The sequence below is a fragment of the Puma concolor genome, chromosome E4 (assembly GCF_028749965.1).
Source record: "Puma concolor isolate L17-30 chromosome E4, mPumCon1.1.hap2, whole genome shotgun sequence".
Taxonomy (NCBI): Eukaryota; Metazoa; Chordata; class Mammalia; order Carnivora; family Felidae; genus Puma; species Puma concolor.
This window is the reverse complement of record NC_141683.1, coordinates 38,636,548-38,653,235: the sequence shown is the minus strand read 5'-3', so window position 1 is coordinate 38,653,235 and position 16,688 is coordinate 38,636,548. Positions and strand designations below refer to the sequence as shown.

Sequence of the window (16,688 nt, the reverse complement as noted above, 5' to 3'; positions counted from 1 at the left end):
TGTTTGCAGTCATGATCTCATGTATTTTCATAGATGGATAAGTGCAACCCTTGTGGTCAAAAAACAAAACTGTGTTTCTCAGCTGCATTAATTGAAATGTAATGTGTAAAGAATTAGTGGTGAATTTTGTAATTGAGGACTCATCCTTTCTAACTGGAATAATGAAGAACTTCCAGCAAAAAACACATCTCTATTTTGAAGGGATTGAAGATCCACCTCCAGCTTAGTCCTAACATTGTGCAGTTGTTGTCATCTCTAAGAACCTTCAGGTGGCAGGTGACCGTGATCTTATCTACTGAAAACCCTAAGGAATCCACACAAAGAAACTATTACAGCTAATACATGATTTCATCAAGGTCCCAGGATACAAGATTAATACACACACAAAAACGTTTTCTATATACTCACAATAAAAAAAAATCTGAAAATGAAATTAGGAAACCATTTCTATTTACAATAGCATCAAAAATAACAAAATACTTAGGAATAAATTTAATAAAGACATATAAAACCTATACTCTGAAAACTACAAAATACTGTTGAAAGAAATTCAAGAAGATCTAAACAAATAGAGACTTAATATGGACACTCCCCCCCCCCCCCAAGTCCCAGGGTACCTGGGTGGCTCAGTTGGTTAAGTGTCCGACTTCGGCTCAGGTCATAATTTTGCAGTTCGTGAGTTCGAGCCCCATGTTGGGCTCTGTGCTGACAGCTCAGAGCCTGGAGCCTGCTTCAGATTCTGTGTCTCCCTCTTTCTCTGCCCCTCCCCTGCCCATGCTCTGTCTCTCTCTCAAAAATAAATAAAACATTAAAAAATATATATTGTACACCTCCCAGGACACCTTGGATGCAACACAATCCTTATCAAAATCCCAGTTGTTGTTTTTTCAGAAATCAACAAGCTGATCCTAAAATTCTTCTGGAAATTCAAGGGACCCAAAATAATCAAAACAATATTGAAACAGACAAGTGAAGATGAAAGATTCACACTTCCCAATTTCAAAACTTACTACAAAGCTATAGTCATCAAGACAATATGGTACTAGCATAAGTAGAGACATATAGATCAATAGATAGAATTGAAGGTCCAGAAATACACCCTCACATTTATAATCAATTGATTCTGACAAGGGTGCCAAGGCCATCCACTGGAGAAAGAATAGTCTGGGACAACTGGAGAGCCACATGCAAAAGAATGAGGTTGGACCGCCCACCTCACATCTCATACAAAAGTTAGCTCAAACTGGAGAAGGTAGAGCTCAAACTCTTAGAAGAAAACATAGGTGTAAATCTTTGAGATCTTGGATTAAGCCATGGTTTCATAGATATGACACCAAAAGAACAAGCAACAACAGCAAAAAATAGATAAATGTCACATCATCAAAATTAGACATTTTTGTTCTTTGCCATCAAGGAAGCGAAAAGAAAATCCACAGGACGGTAGAGAATACTTGCAAATCATATATCAGGTAGGGGACTTGTATTTAGAATACGTAAAGTACTCTTACAACCTGAATATAACAAGACAACCCAATGTAAAAAGGGTAAAGTGTCTGAATAGATACTAGTGGCCAATAAGTGTGTGAAAAGATACCCAATATCATTAAACATCAGGAAAATGCAAATCAAAACCACAATGAGATATTACCTCACGCCCATTAGGATGCCTAGGAGCAGAAAGAGGGAAAATAGCAAGTTTTGATCAGAATGTGGAAAAACTGGAACCTTTACACATTCATTGCTGATGGGAATGTGAAACGGTGTAGCCATTTTGAAAAACAGACTGATAGTTCCTCAAAAGGGTAAACACAGAGTTACCATATGACCTAGCAATTCCACCCCCAGGAACATAACCAGGGGAACAGAAAACACATGTCCATGCAAAAACTTGTGCATGAATGGTGATAGCAGCAATGATTCATAATTGCCCCAAAGCAGAAACAACCCAAACATCCACGGGCTAATGAACTGGTAAATACAATGTGGTATTACTTAGACAATAGAATATTACTTGGCGATAAAAAGAAACACAGTTCCAATCCATTCTACAACATGGATCAACCTTAAAACATTCTGCTAAGTGATAGAAGCCAAACACAAAAGGCCATGCACTATGTGATTCCATTTATATAAAATGCCTAGAAGAGGCAACTCCATAGAGACATACATAGAAGAGCCATTTCCTAGGGCTGGTAGTTTGGAGGGAAATGAGGGAATGACCGCTAATAGATATAGGGTTTATTGTTGGGGTGATGCAATGTTCTAAAATTTATTTTGATGATAGTTGCACAACTCTGTGAATATACTAAAAACTGTTCAACACTTTAAATGGGTGAATTATATGGTACGTGACTTGTAGTCAATGAAGCTGTTTAACATATATATGTGCCTATATATACCCATATATTTGTATATATGACCATATATTTATATCCATACATTCATAAAGGACCTCAGGTCTGTGTTTTTTCTTCCTTTCCTCTCAGTAAGAGCAGTTGCTCGGTAGGTACTCTTCACGGCTTATAAGTTTAATGTTTTAAAAATAGTAACACAAAATGAGGAAATTCCTAGTAACTCACTTATTGAGCCTGAGAAACATGAATTAAAAGCTCTGTAGATCAAAAGCGCTTGAAGGTGGCTGCAGATAGGTTTCCAGTTGGGGTGTAAAGAGACGACAAGGCCTTCTGCTGAGACTCAGGGGAGAGAATGCCAATTAGAAGTTTAAGGTAAAGAGGATATTGTGTTTGAAATGAGACAGATGGAGGCGCCCAGGGGGCTCAGTCAGTTAAGCATTGGACTCCTGATTTGGGCTCAGCTCCTGATATCACAGTGCTTGGGATCAAGCCCCACATTGGGCTCTGAGCTGACAGCAAGTAGCCTGTTTGGGATTCTCTCCCTGTCTCTCTACCCCTCCTCCACAGCCTCTCTCTCCCTCAAAATAAATAAACATTAAAAAAAAAAAAAAAGAAATGAAACAGATGGTACGGAAGCTGATCATGGATATACAAAAGGATTTCCAAGTGGCTCAGAGAGCCTGATCGAGTCCAGATGCCATATTGTACTGGGCTGTGTGCTTTTTTTCCCACTGAGCCCAATATCGTCAATATGGGTTGGACAAAAAATGGATTTAGGGCCCATCCCTGGTTTTGCAGGGCAGGTGTAATAAGAATATGACCAGGAGGGCAAGTTGAGGGTACTAGTTGGAGTGATAAATGAGGTGAGAGATGCTCAGTGAGAGAGGGAGTGGGGGACAAGGGAAGAGTTGGGGGTTCCAAGTTGGGAGGGATGGACAGAGCTGGAAGGACAGGAGGTCATGATCAGAGGCTGGAACAATGGAGCTTAAGACATCATAACTGAAGCAGTTTTGGGTGTTGACAAGGTCCAAGGAGAGCCTGAAAGTGCGTTGGTGGTGGGTAGGTGCTACAGAATCCCTAAGTATGCATCCTTGGAGCTGCTAAATGCTAAGGCTGCCTTTTAGCTTTTCTGACTGAATCAATCAACATTGGGGATAGAGGCAGAATTCATTGTTACCTTTAAAAGAGAGAGAGAATAACATGCCTGCCTCTTCCACACACACAATTGACCCCCAGACCATCTAAACTCATCTTGGCCACCTTTGTAAGATTTCAGAATTTTTTCATTAACCTTATTTTTAGTGCTTTTGTAATGAAATTAAGTTAAAACTGCTAAATATAGCCAAGTAAAATAATTGGGTTCCTAGAGGGTATACTTTAATAATATTAAGGTATGCTAATTATTACTTTGCAAAGAAAACACTTATGTACTTTACATGTATAAAAAGAAATTTCTGCAAGTTTATTAGAGACTTGAGGTTAAATATAAATGAGAGAAAGACATAGCAGAGCTGTGTTTAAGTGTAAATTTTGATTCTATGACATCAAGCTTGTTTCATCATCGTTTGCTCCGTTCACAGTCCTCACCTCTTATTTCTAAAGCCATCAATTCTTTTTCTGGTGCAAAAAGGAGAGCAGCAACAAATAGGTTTTATATACTGTTTCCTCTTGCTCCTAAAAAGATGGGACAACTTGCAAAGGATGTTAAAATTATCATAAAGCCACAATGACAATCCTGATAATAATTTGCTTAGATATCTTCAGTTTAGAAATATGAGTTAAGAAAGCAGGGAGGGGCATGGGGAATTAAAAAAAAAAAAAAGAAATATGAATTAAGAAAGGAGACAGAAGCAAATGATTATTTGGAAATATCACGAGAGGCACGGTTCCATACCAACAAAACCTAGGTAAGTAGTTCATGGTAACTATTAGACCACTTTTTTTTTTTTTTTAATTTTTTTTTTCAACGTTTTTATTTATTTTTGGGACAGAGAGAGACAGAGCATGAACAGGGGAGGGGCAGAGAGAGAGGGAGACACAGAATCGGAAACAGGCTCCAGGCTCCGAGCCATCAGCCCAGAGCCTGACGCGGGGCTCGAACTCACGGACCGCGAGATCGTGACCTGGCTGAAGTCGGACGCTTAACCGACTGCGCCACCCAGGCGCCCCTAGACCACTTTTTAGTAGGAGGAAAACATTTTAGAGCAACTCCAGGTACGAGAGCTCCTGGCTTCACTGACAGCAAGTCTATTTGGGATGAGGTGTGGTTCATAGGCTATAAAGAAGACTGTTTTCCTTGTGGAACACCTTGATTGAAGGCTCTCGCTTAAGGCAGCAAGTTAAGGAGCTATAATTTTTTCTTTATAGTCTTTGATTCTTGTAACAAAGGCCCAGGCCAGATAGTTTACACTTTGGCTGGGATGATATCCTCTGGGTCTACCTTAGTGTTTCAGTGCTTAGAACAGTGTCATTAGACTAGTCCTATGCGTAATTTAAAGTTCAGATTTGACTTTTACACTTGAGTTAATCCATGTAGTCTTGGAAATAGCATTTCCAACCTCTCACTATGCCCTGCCAACTTTACCTCCTAAACTTCTCTGAAATGTCTCTTCTTCTCAACTCCGTAGCCACCACCTGAACCCAAGCTACCATCCTCTCTCACCTGGATACCCCAATAATCTTACTGGTTTCTATATTCCTACACTTAGTTTTCCATACAGCAGCCAGTATGTGAGCCTTAGAGAAAAATGAGATCATGTAACTACTAGGGTGACAATCCCAGCCTACTTTCTTCTGGTCTCTTTAACATGCGAAAGAAGTAATTTTATGTCTTACTTAAGTTACCATTACTGTACTTTGGGCTTTTCTGTCATGCACAACCAAACCTGATTCTAATGAATAAAACATGTACTTGAAAGTCAAGAATGCAAGAGTTTAGACATCAGGTTGCCATACTGGTTTCACTTCTTATAAGCCCTATGACCCCAGTAGATTAGTACCTAATCTTTCTAAGCCTTTCCCTTCTCACATGTGAAATCAAGATAACATTCCTCAAGGGTGGTTGTGAGGAGCAAATTAGATGGACTATATAAAGCATCTAGCACTGTGCACAGTACATTCTTCATAAATGTACTCTAATTATATCTGGGGATTTTGACAGGCCAATATGGGACATGGGGACAGCTGTGGACATTCAGAGGTTATCCACATCAAGAAGGTTAGCATGGCAGTAGTGGACCTCATGGCTTGGAAGATGAATAGATTAGAAACAGAGAAATGCTTCAAACATCTCAAATCTAGCCAATGGCATGAACAATGGAACTGAAGCGGCTACTTACTGAGCCCATTTTTCTGTCCCAGGCACATTCTGGGGGTTAAAGCCACAATGATAAACAAAACACACATGATTCTTGCACTCACAGAATTTACAGCCTGGTGTGAGAATCAGACATTGAGCTACTAGTGAGCAATTATATGACAAACTGTGGTTAACTACTATGAGGGAGAGGAACAGAATGTCTAGAGACTTGTGTCAGGGTGGGGGTCCTAATGTAATGACGTAGGATTAAGCTGAGATATGAAAGATGAACCTGATTTGACTAAGGGAAAAGAAGCAGAAAGTACTTTCCCCACAGGGAAATGAAAAGCAAAGACTCTGAGGTGCAAAGGTGCATAATGGGTTCCAGTAAATAAGATGAAGCCAGCGTACCTGGATTGGTGAGTCCCAGGGGGGGCCTTGCATGGGACAGGCTGGAGAGGCTGGTCTTACAGAGCCTCATATGCCATTATAGAGGGTTTTAGTCTAAGGATGAGATTCTTCCAAAATGGTACCTACTCTCTTTCGGTGTTTCTTAAAAGTGCCCAACCATAAGAATCACCTGGGGCTCTTTTTAATTCCAGACTTTACTGTATACAAAATCCCCTGAGGAGAATAAGCTGGTGGTTGAATGTCACTTAATTCAGTGTAACAGAGAGTTACTGAAACTTTACCAAAGCCTCATGTAAGAATTTAAGCTATATAATTAATATGAATTGAACAGCACTAAATTTTTAAAATCTCATACTTGAAGAGGCAGCATTTTAGCATCACTTTTGCCCAGAGCTTTGTTTGATTCATGGTACTTAAAACAGGAACTTGTGTCTACAAGATTACACAATAGGAAACCAAATGATGAGATGTTCTTTATTGACAGTTCCTAATTTACAGTCAGGTAGTATTTCAGGGGAAGGTTATCAGTTTGCGTTTCCCCACAGAAGCAATATTCCGGGAGGGAAGGGGTACAGAAGCAGGGCCTGCCAGGCTTTGGTGACAGAGGGTGCGACCCTAACTCCAGGGCCTGTTGGTGGCTGTGTTGGGAGGGAGAAGCTGGTCCAGGATCCCAACCCCCCACCCCAGCCCTACTCTGGGCTTTCTCAAAGCTGTGTGGTGGCCAACAACTGATTCCAGACAATGTTTTAAAATTATTTTTTAGGGGCGCCTGGGTGGCGCAGTCGGTTAGGCGTCCGACTTCAGCCGGGTCACGATCTCGCGGTCTGTGAGTTCGAGCCCCGCGTCAGGCTCTGGGCGGATGGCTCAGAGCCTGGAGCCTGTTTCCGATTCTGTGTCTCCCTCTCTCTCTGCCCCTCCCCCGCTCATGCTCTGTCTCTCTCTCTCCCAAAAAAAATAAAATAAACGTTGAAAAAAAAAAAAAAATTTAAAATTATTTTTTAATTTTTTCTAGGGCAACTAGTCAAACAATTCATGAGCAGAGAAAAGTGTTTCTACTCATTTGTAAAATTTTGTTGGTTTGTTATCATGATAAGCGTACTCTTAAATCACCATCATTTATCTCCCCCATTCTGCATCCACTTCCCTTCTGGTAACCATCAGTGTGTTCTCTACAATTAAGAATGTGTTTCTTGGTTTGCCTCTCTCTTTTTCTCTTTTGCTCATTTGTTTTGTTTCTTATATTTCACATATGAGTGAAATCATAGGGTATTTGTCTTTCTCTGACCGATTTATTTCATTTAGCATTATGTCCTGTACCCTCTAGATCCATCCAGGGTTTTGCAAATGGCGTGATTTCATTCTTTTTTATCCATTCATCTTCTTTATCTATTCATCTGTCATTGGACACTTGGGCTGCTTCCATCGTTTGGCTATTGTAAGTAATGATTGCAAACAATTTAGATCTCCATTTTGGTTTATGCTTGGAAGATGAAGTTTGAAAGAAACAAAGGATCTGAAAGTGTGTTTTATAAAATGTTTCTTAAAGACATTTCAAGAGGAAACTACTTGTAAGGAAATTCTTTCCTTACCCTTCTTACTTCTTTCAACCAATAAGTACCTGCCTATCCTCAAGGGGTTATTGTTAGCATTCAATAAGATGTGTGTGCATGTGTGTGCCTGTGTGTGTGTGTGTGTGTGTGTGTGTGTGTGTGAGAGAGAGAGAGAGAGAGAGAATGAGAGGTGGGGGGCGGAGAGAGAGAAAGAACTTTGTTGACTATAAAGCACTGGAGAAATTCAAGGTGGCATAATTTTCATTACAACAGGGTCTCAGCCAACAGGCTTAGTCCTCAAGATAACAAATTAACAGGGTGCCTGAGTGGCTTGGTCGGTTAACCGTCTGACTTCGGCTCAGGTCATGATCTCACAGTCCATGAGTTCGAGCCCCACGTCGGGCTCTGTGCTGACAGCTCAGAGCCTGGAGCCTATTTCAGATTCTTTGTCTCCCTCTCTCTCTGCACCTCCCCTGTTCATGCTCTGTCTCTCTCTGTCTCAAAAATAAACGTTAGGGGCGCCTGGGTGGCGCAGTCGGTTAAGCGTCCGACTTCAGCCAGGTCACGATCTCGCGGTCCGTGAGTTCGAGCCCCGCGTCGGGCTCTGGGCTGATGGCTCGGAGCCTGGAGCCTGTTTCCGATTCTGTGTCTCCCTCTCTCTCTGCCCCTCCCCCGTTCATGCTCTGTCTCTCTCTGTCCCAAAAATAAATAAAAAACGTTGAAAAAAATTAAAAAAAATAAATAAACGTTAACAAAAAATTAAAAAAAAAAAGATAACAAATTAACTTTAAACACACAGCTGGATTATCAGCAGAGTGAAATTTTTTGTTCAAACCCCTTAGGATTTAAGCTGATGAGAACCACAGAAAGAGCCAAGCTACATCGCAGAAGACTTGGCTAAGAGAGGGAAATTTAACCCTGGTAAGGACAAGTAATATGCTTTCAAGGAAACATTAAACATGCTATCAGCCCTGAATGGCTTGTTAACTAACCTCTGGTGTATCAGCTCATCAGGGAGCAGGTATAATAGATAAAAGGTAGGGTGGGTAGGGAAGCTGGGCCTCTGTAACCTGCTAAAGGAACTGCTTGGGGACCCAGGGGTCAGGAGACCACATATGGTCATCAGCCATTTGCCGGGACTGAGTAGTTTCCTGGGATGTGGACTTTGAATGCTAAAATCATGAAAGTCCTGGGTCAACTAGGAGAAACTAGTCCCCATAAGGACAACCTAGCTCTGTTTCTGATACACTCTATGATGAACAAGCCACATCATTTCTCCACACCTTATTTCCCCTGTTCATAAGTGAAATTATCCTGTGTTCCTTTTCTACAGGGAAATTCCTCTTCCTTATCAGACATCACTAAATTCCACCCCCCACACACACCAGAATGTAGATGCTCCAGTGGGTTTTTTGTTTTGTTTTGTTTTGTTTTTTTTAATTTATGGGAAATCCCAGAAACATTGGATATTTATGGGATCAAAGATTCCAGAACAAGTTAGGAGCTTCTTGTCCATGGTAGGTCTTGGAGTTGTGAAAGGAAGCTAGAGATGAGATTCAAGGGGGTCTCCTGAGGATGGAGGTGAGGGCAGAGGAAGGGAGAAGAAGGTAGTTCAGAGCAGCTAGTCAGGATTCTGTTTCCAGAAATAAGTCAGTGCTGGGAAATTCTGTGCACAGAGTCCCGGGAAATTGCCAAGCTGGGATTCAGGTAACCGTGGAGAAAGAAGTCTTCTGCAGAAACTAAGGGGAACCCAGGACATTGAGAAGACTCAGCTTTTGGAAGGGTCTAGAGAGGCTGAAGAAAGTGGATCTGGCTTTACAGGGGAAGGCGGAGCTTGGAAGGACAGAGGGATTGAAAGGATACAGCTACGAGGACAAGCAGAGATGAGTTGGAGCAGCTGGTACTCGTTGGCACTCTGAGGCGGAGCACCACAAGACTGTGCACCTGGAACTTCTCGACTCTGTGCGGTTTGAACGCTGAGACCTCTTTCAAGTGCAGGCTCCCAAGTGGGCGGTTGATTATGGCTATCCACTGCGACACGTGTGCAGAAGGAATGTGTGAAAGCAAAGAATTGAGTCAAAACCGTGAAGTGCTCTGGGTGAATGCAGTAGGAAATCAGAGAAGGGACTCTGGAGTCCTGGACAAGAAGACAAACTCCCCGTGGTTGTTCGAAGATGGTCTGAAAGAAAGAAGGACGGTATTCTAGGTATGAAGAGCAGCCACGAAGTGAAGCTACGGGATGTGCTCATTTAAAAGCAGAGCAGGCTGGGTGGAAGTAAACGAGAATTGAAGTGGAATCTGACAGTGTTTCCCAATCTTTAACTGTATGGCACTCATTAAAAATGGTCATAATAATGTAGGGTAAATGGAGGCCGCCCTCGCAGCACCAGGCTCTGCCACGTGAACCTAAGTGAAACCCACTGGTGTGCGTGACCCGTTGGCTGATAAAGTCTAGAAGGAGTGAGGGACTGGGTATTGAAGGCCCTGAAGTAAATCAGATAGAGACATTCAGACTAGATTTGTTATGACGCTGGGAGACATTGTCAAAACTTGAAAGGGAAAATGCAATGTTAAATATGGTACTTTAAGGAAAACACTATGACCACATAATGTAGGATGCATTGGGAATAGGTGATAGTTTGAGAATAGAGAAAGGATGCTATTTTAGAATAAAAGAAATAATATTCTTTTGCATAGTCCGTGATTCAGTTGAAGTACTTGTAGTTACTAAATATTACTGAAACAATCATGTTTAAAAGATTGAAATACATTTTGGAATGAAGTATTAGCAATCTTATTTCTTCTGGCTTGGTTTGGATGATAATGATGATGTCACCATCCTATTTGTCGATTAAAAAAAAGAAATTATTTAAACTTTTTTTTTTAGAGAGAGAGCACGCATGAGTAGGGGAGATGAGGAGTGGGGCAGAAGGAGAGAGAGAGAGAGAGAGAGAGAGAGAGAGAGAGAGAGAGAATCTCAAGCAGGCTCCATGCTAAGCATGGAGCCTGATGAGAGGCTTGATCCAAAGACCCTGGGATTGTGACCTGAGCTGAAATCAAGAGTCAGATCCTCGACCAACTGAGCCACCCAGGCACCCCCCTAAAAGAAAGTATTTAATATGAATAAATCAAACAAACATTGAGTTAAAAAATTTGTTTCCAGGATGCCTGGGAGGCTCAGTTGGTTGAGCAAACAACCTTGATTTCAATTCAGCTCAGGTCACAATCCCAGGGTCATGGGATCAAGCCCTGTATTGTGCTCTGTATTGAGCATGGAGCCTTCTTGAGATTCTCTCTCTCTCTCTCTCTCTCTCTCTCTCTCTCTCTCTCTCTCTCTCCCTCTTTCTCTCTCTCTCTCTCCCTCTGTCCCTCTCCTCCCCAATTAAAAAAAATTTTTTTAATTCATTTCCTACCATATATAAGGCACTAAGCTAGACACCAGGAAAATAATAAGAAAGATGATGTAGAACTCCTAACCTGAGCAGAGATCCTGAAATATAAAATATCCAGGCTTGTTAGAAGGTAGTAAGCACTGAGGCAGAAGCATACATATGGAGGAAGAGGCAATGAATTCTGAAGTGGTGGGAGACTGTTTGATATCTTAGCTGGACCACAAGGGATGAATATAATCAAATGGATGCAGAGAAGGGAAGAGCGTGAACAAAAAAATGCATGAACTTGTATGTGCGAAGTTGCACTGCGCATCCTTTCAAGAGGGTGAGAACCTTAGCATGGCTAGAATAATAGAGTACGGTGGGCGGTGGGGGGGGGACACAAAACAGGGGAGGGCTCAGAAGGGAGTGATAAGAGGTGAGACTGGAAAAGAGTAGCATCTCTGAAACTTCCTCTCTCTCTCTCAGTGGAGAAGAGATTTTCCACCAATCTCTCTCAGAGAGGCAGTATAGTGTGTGGTCAGAAGCATGGGCTCTGGAGCCTGAGAACCCATCAAGAGAACTGGAAATCAAGTCTCAGCCCTGCCACCTGCCAGGCAGACCGTCTGATCTCTCCATCCATAAAATATGTCTAACAATATGGTCCTTATAAGGTCTTTGTGAAGACTGAATGAATTAATTCAGGTATGCCATTGAGAACGGGGCCTGGAATGTGGAAAGTGATCGATACATCAGCTATTATTACCATTCTAACATAATCAGCAATAACATCATTATTTTGGCTCTTATGTTAGGAAAATACAAGTTTATAAGTTATTTATTTAAGAGAGAGAGAGAGAGAGAAAGCATGTGAGCAGAGGAGGGGCAGAGGGAGAGAGAGAATCTTAAGCAGACTCCACACCCAGTGCTGAGCAGGAGGCGGGGCTGAGCTGAAATCAAGAGTCAGACACTTAACGGACTGAGCCACCCAGGCGCCCCAGGAAAATACGATTTTAAATCTGAATCTGTCTTATTCATAGATGTATTACATGACTTCCTAGGTTTTGTCAGGAGAAGAACTTGCTGAAATAGCCTTCTCCAAAATATCTTACAAGAATACTCATCTACTACAGTACCTGAGAATCTACCACTGCACATGAATTAAGGCTCAGGGGATTTTAGGAGGGCCTTTATAAAGTGTTCAGACTTTAGGAAGAGGGAACATGTAGCCACGAGCAGCTCAGCAGGGATTAGTTTACCACACTAGGTAGGAAAGACAGGGCTGAAACAAGGAAATGCAATGTTGGACAGGTAAGAAAGAAAGTTCCAGCTTGGAGGGTTGTCTGGTGTGGGTGTATGGGGGTTCTTAGGCAGGGTCTTCAGTGCCTTCTGGAAACTAGGGACCATTTTAGTATTAAGAGGGGAAAAGGGAAGGAAGTTGAAAAGGAGAGGGGTGCAGACAAGAAGAGAGAATTGTTTACTTCACAATATTGTTTAGGGCCAACGTTGTTAATAAAAAGTTGCTGAAATGACTTACATCAAGCTGCAGTCAAGTCTTGATGATTTGACCCAACTTGTCTAAAAAATATTAAGGCTATAATCCCTAATACATTTTATATAAAACGATTACTGACACTAATATAAAAGAAAAAAATATATTTTATATGTATATAAATATATATATTAATATAATATATATATTTCCCTTTTGATTTGAAGTTAAAGCCGACAGCTGTCAGAATTTGATTCTGTTGGGGTGCTAATGCCTGGTTTACAACTCTGGTGATGGGGAGGAACCATGCGAAGTCATCCTACACTTATCACACTGCCTACGGGGCTTCCCCTTAGACAGGAAATAGTCACAGGGCCTCCAGTGCAGAGAACAGCCCGGGGAAGGTGAAATGTTTTTGTAATTGCTACTAGGAAAAGAGAGAGCCCGGGGGGATTCTTCTGCCCAAGGGAGTCCCTTCCTGGTTATAACCTAGTTTGTTAGGTGTATGTGGACCAGACGGGTGGAATCAAACCTTCTGAGATGTTGTGGTTAGATTGTTTTAAAGTGTCTGGAGACTCCTGGAAATGTAAGAAGTCATATTTCTCCTCCAACGGACCATCTTCTTGTGGTCCAAATGTGGGCTTTTGAAACCGAAACTATAAGGCCTGTGGCTATAGCCACATATAGGGTGGCGTCTGTTCTCCCCTTTCCCCTATTGGAGGATATATGAAGGCTCTCAAATTCTTGACTTAATGTTTGTGTTTTGATAAACATAGCTCTAAGGTAGCAGGGAGCTATTGAGGAAGGTTCTTGCTTTCTACAGATCTCTCTAGAAAAACTGGCTTTCTCAAACTTCTTGTTACAGTCATTCAAAGCATTTATACATCTGGCTGCCTGTGCTGTTTTGGAAATAAGCTACCAAACAAAACAAAACAAAAAACATCTCAGGAGGGTACCTAAGTGGGTTGAAAGGCGACAGGGGAAAGAAAAGGTTTACGTAGGTAGGTATTTTATATCTAGAATGAACTCTGAAATACAATAAATAAAGCATCATCTGATATTGTTCCCTGAAGTCAGCTCAAATGCAGATTCCTAACCATTGTAGGTACTGAATTGGCTTGAAACTGAATGTGCTGCGATTAGAAAAATAAGCCCTTTTATTCACCCTGGACAACAAAAGACCAGGGTATATCTACACTTGGAATATGGTGTATCGCTTTGTTTGCTTAACTTCAAGAAAAGTCTAATGAGGCAGGAGCCAGTCAAGAGGAGAACAGTTAAAATAATCAGAATTAGGGCTTCTACATCCCTTCCATAAGGAGCTACTTAAACAGCAAAATTCGGCAGTGTAAACAGTAGAAGGATGATGTTATGACTGAACTGACACAGTTATGACTGAACTGTGTCCCCTAAAGCTCATATATTGAAGCCCTAGCCCTCAGGACCTCAGAATGTGACTGCATTTGGAGAGAGTGCCTTTAAAGAGGTAATTAAGTTAAAATGGGAGTCATTAGGGTGGGCCCTAATCCAATGTGACTGGTGTCCTTATAAGAAGAGATTGAGATACACAGAAAGAGACCGACATCAGACACATGTGCACACACAGCAACAACCATGTTAATACATAGGAAGTAGGCAGCTATCTACAAACCAGAGACAAGGGCCTCAGGAGAAAGCAACCCTGTTGGGAAGGAACTTCCTTAGAGACTTCAGAGAGAGTGTGGCCCTGCCAATACCTTGATCTTAACCTCCTAGCCTCCGGAATTGTGAGAAAATAGATTTCTGTTGTCTAAGCTCCACAGTCTGTGGTACGTTGTTATAGCAGCCAAAGCTGACTAATACAGATCAGAACAGATACGATCAAATAATGTAGAATTATGAAGGATCCAGAAAAGAATGTAATTATCTCAGGATACCTCTAGGTCAGGTTTTCTTAAAGTAAGGTCTGCATATTACCCACATCAGAATTACCTATGATACTTTTCAACATGCAGGCTCCAGACCCCTCTGGAAGTACTAACATGTTCTGGGGTGAGGTCCAAGAATCTATCCTTTCAATAGACATCCCCAGGTGTTTTGCATACTAAAGTTTGAGACCCACTACTCAAGGTCCTGCTCAACCTCTGGACCTTTTCTGGGCCTGGCTGGCCAGTACTAATTACACAGTAGCAAGTGCTGGTGTATCTGTGCTCTGGCAGATTCTCAGTGATCCAGGAACCAAGTATAAATCCCATTGTACATATTAAGTATCAGCCAGTGTTTACCAGCATAGGAGGAATCCTGAATGGGATAGATCAAATAGAATCCATGCCTTACCTATCTTATTCACTTAAGAATATAATGATATAGGGGCGCCTGGGTGGCGCAGTCGGTTAAGCGTCCGACTTCAGTCAGGTCATGATCTCGCGGTCCGTGAGTTCGAGCCCCGCGTCGGGCTCTGGGCTGATGGCTCAGAATCTGGAGCCTGTTTCCGATTCTGTGTCTCCCTCTCTCTCTGCCCCTCCCCCGTTCATGCTCTGTCTCTCTCTGTCCCAAAAATAAATAAACGTTGAAAAAAAAATTAAAAAAAAAAAAAAGAATATAATGATATATAAAAAAGAACTTATACAACCCAACACCAAGAAAACCAACAGTCCAATTAAAAAATGGGCAGAGCACATGAGTAGACATTTTTCCAAAGAAGCCATACGGATGACCAACAGACACATGATAGGATGCTCAACATCACTAATCAACAGAGAAATGCAAATCAAAACAGTAAGATATCACCTCATACCTGTCAGAATAGCTAAACTAAAAAACATAGGAAATAATGAGCGCGGGCAAGGCTGTGGAGAAAAAGGAGCCCTCATGCATTGTTGGTAGGAATGCAAGCTGGTACAGCCACTGTGGAAAACAGTATGGAAGTTTCTAGAAAAACTAAAAATAGAACTACCATATATGATCCAGCAATTCCACTACTGGGTATTTATTTACCCAAAGAAAACAAAGACACTAATTCAAAAAGATCTATGCACCCCCATGTTTATTGCAGGATTGTTTACAATAGCCATGACATGGAAGCAAGCAACCATAGGTCCATCCATAGATGAATGGATGAAGAAGATATATATTATAGTGGAATATTACTCAGCCATAAAAAAGTGAACTCTTGCCATTTGCGAAAACATGAATGATCTAGAGGATATAATGCTAAGTAAAATAAATCAGTCAGAGAAAGACAAATACCATATGATTTCACTCATATGTGGAATTTAAGGAACAAAACAGAGGAACAAAGGAACAAAGAAACAAAGAAACAAACAAAACCCAGATTCTTAACTACAGAGAAGAAACTGGTGGTTGCTGAGGGGAGGTTGGTGGGGAGATGGGTGAAATAGGTGAAGGGGATTAAGAATACACTTACTGGGATGAGTAATGTATAGAATGGTTGAATCATTATATTGTGCACCTGTAACTAATATAACACTGTATGTTAACTATACTTGAATAAAAAAGAATATAATGGTATCTTTTGAACAACAATAATCTACAGTATGAATATTTTTTCTCTCACGAGATTTATTTTTAAAGATGTTACTATGTTGGTACCTATATTCTCAGAGAAAATACAAAGGAATAGAAAGGGCATATCTAACTTTTCTATTGCTACACATTAGTTGAAATTATACAGAAAGTTCTCTGATAGGGTCTACCCTTTTTATGCCCCACACAACTGTATATATTAGTGAAAGAGATAAATAACATCTATAAATAAAAACAAATTAATAATAGGTGGAAAGGAATTCTAATCAATTCTTTCAGCCAGGCTCTGTGCTTTCATGCATGGGAATAGAGGGAATAGAATGGAGGGAATGGGAATAGAAGGTATTCGTTCATATGGCACAAAAGTGAATTTTCTTTCTTTCATTTGTGGACCAAGGAGGGAATTAGAAATAGTTGAGAGTCCCAAGCAAACACAGTAACAAATATCATCAAAACAGAATAGGTGGCATTCTGATTTAAACGTGGCAGTTCGCTTAGGGACATGTAAAAACTGCTCCCCACCCATTAACAAATTTGATTAAGGGATATCATCCCCCTTTTTTTTTTTTAAGCTGAAATTTAGGTAGGCCATTTGAGAATGTTCAAGTGGGCAGGTCATTGGGTCATTTTGTCTATTCTCCTTATGGCCGTCCAGAATTTGAAACAGAAGGCAGCTCCAGTGTCCCA

At 41.1% G+C, this 16,688-nt stretch overlaps 1 protein-coding gene and 1 long non-coding RNA gene across 3 annotated transcripts in view; one reads left to right on the top strand and one right to left on the bottom strand.

The window, feature by feature from the left end:
• Nucleotides 1–16,688, top strand: part of LPGAT1 (lysophosphatidylglycerol acyltransferase 1) — a 119,673-nt gene that overhangs the window by 24,627 nt on the left and 78,358 nt on the right. The window lies entirely within an intron of this gene.
• The window catches only part of LOC147572601 (uncharacterized), a 36,258-nt gene that overhangs the window by 17,312 nt on the left and 2,258 nt on the right, over nucleotides 1–16,688 (bottom strand). The window lies entirely within an intron of this gene.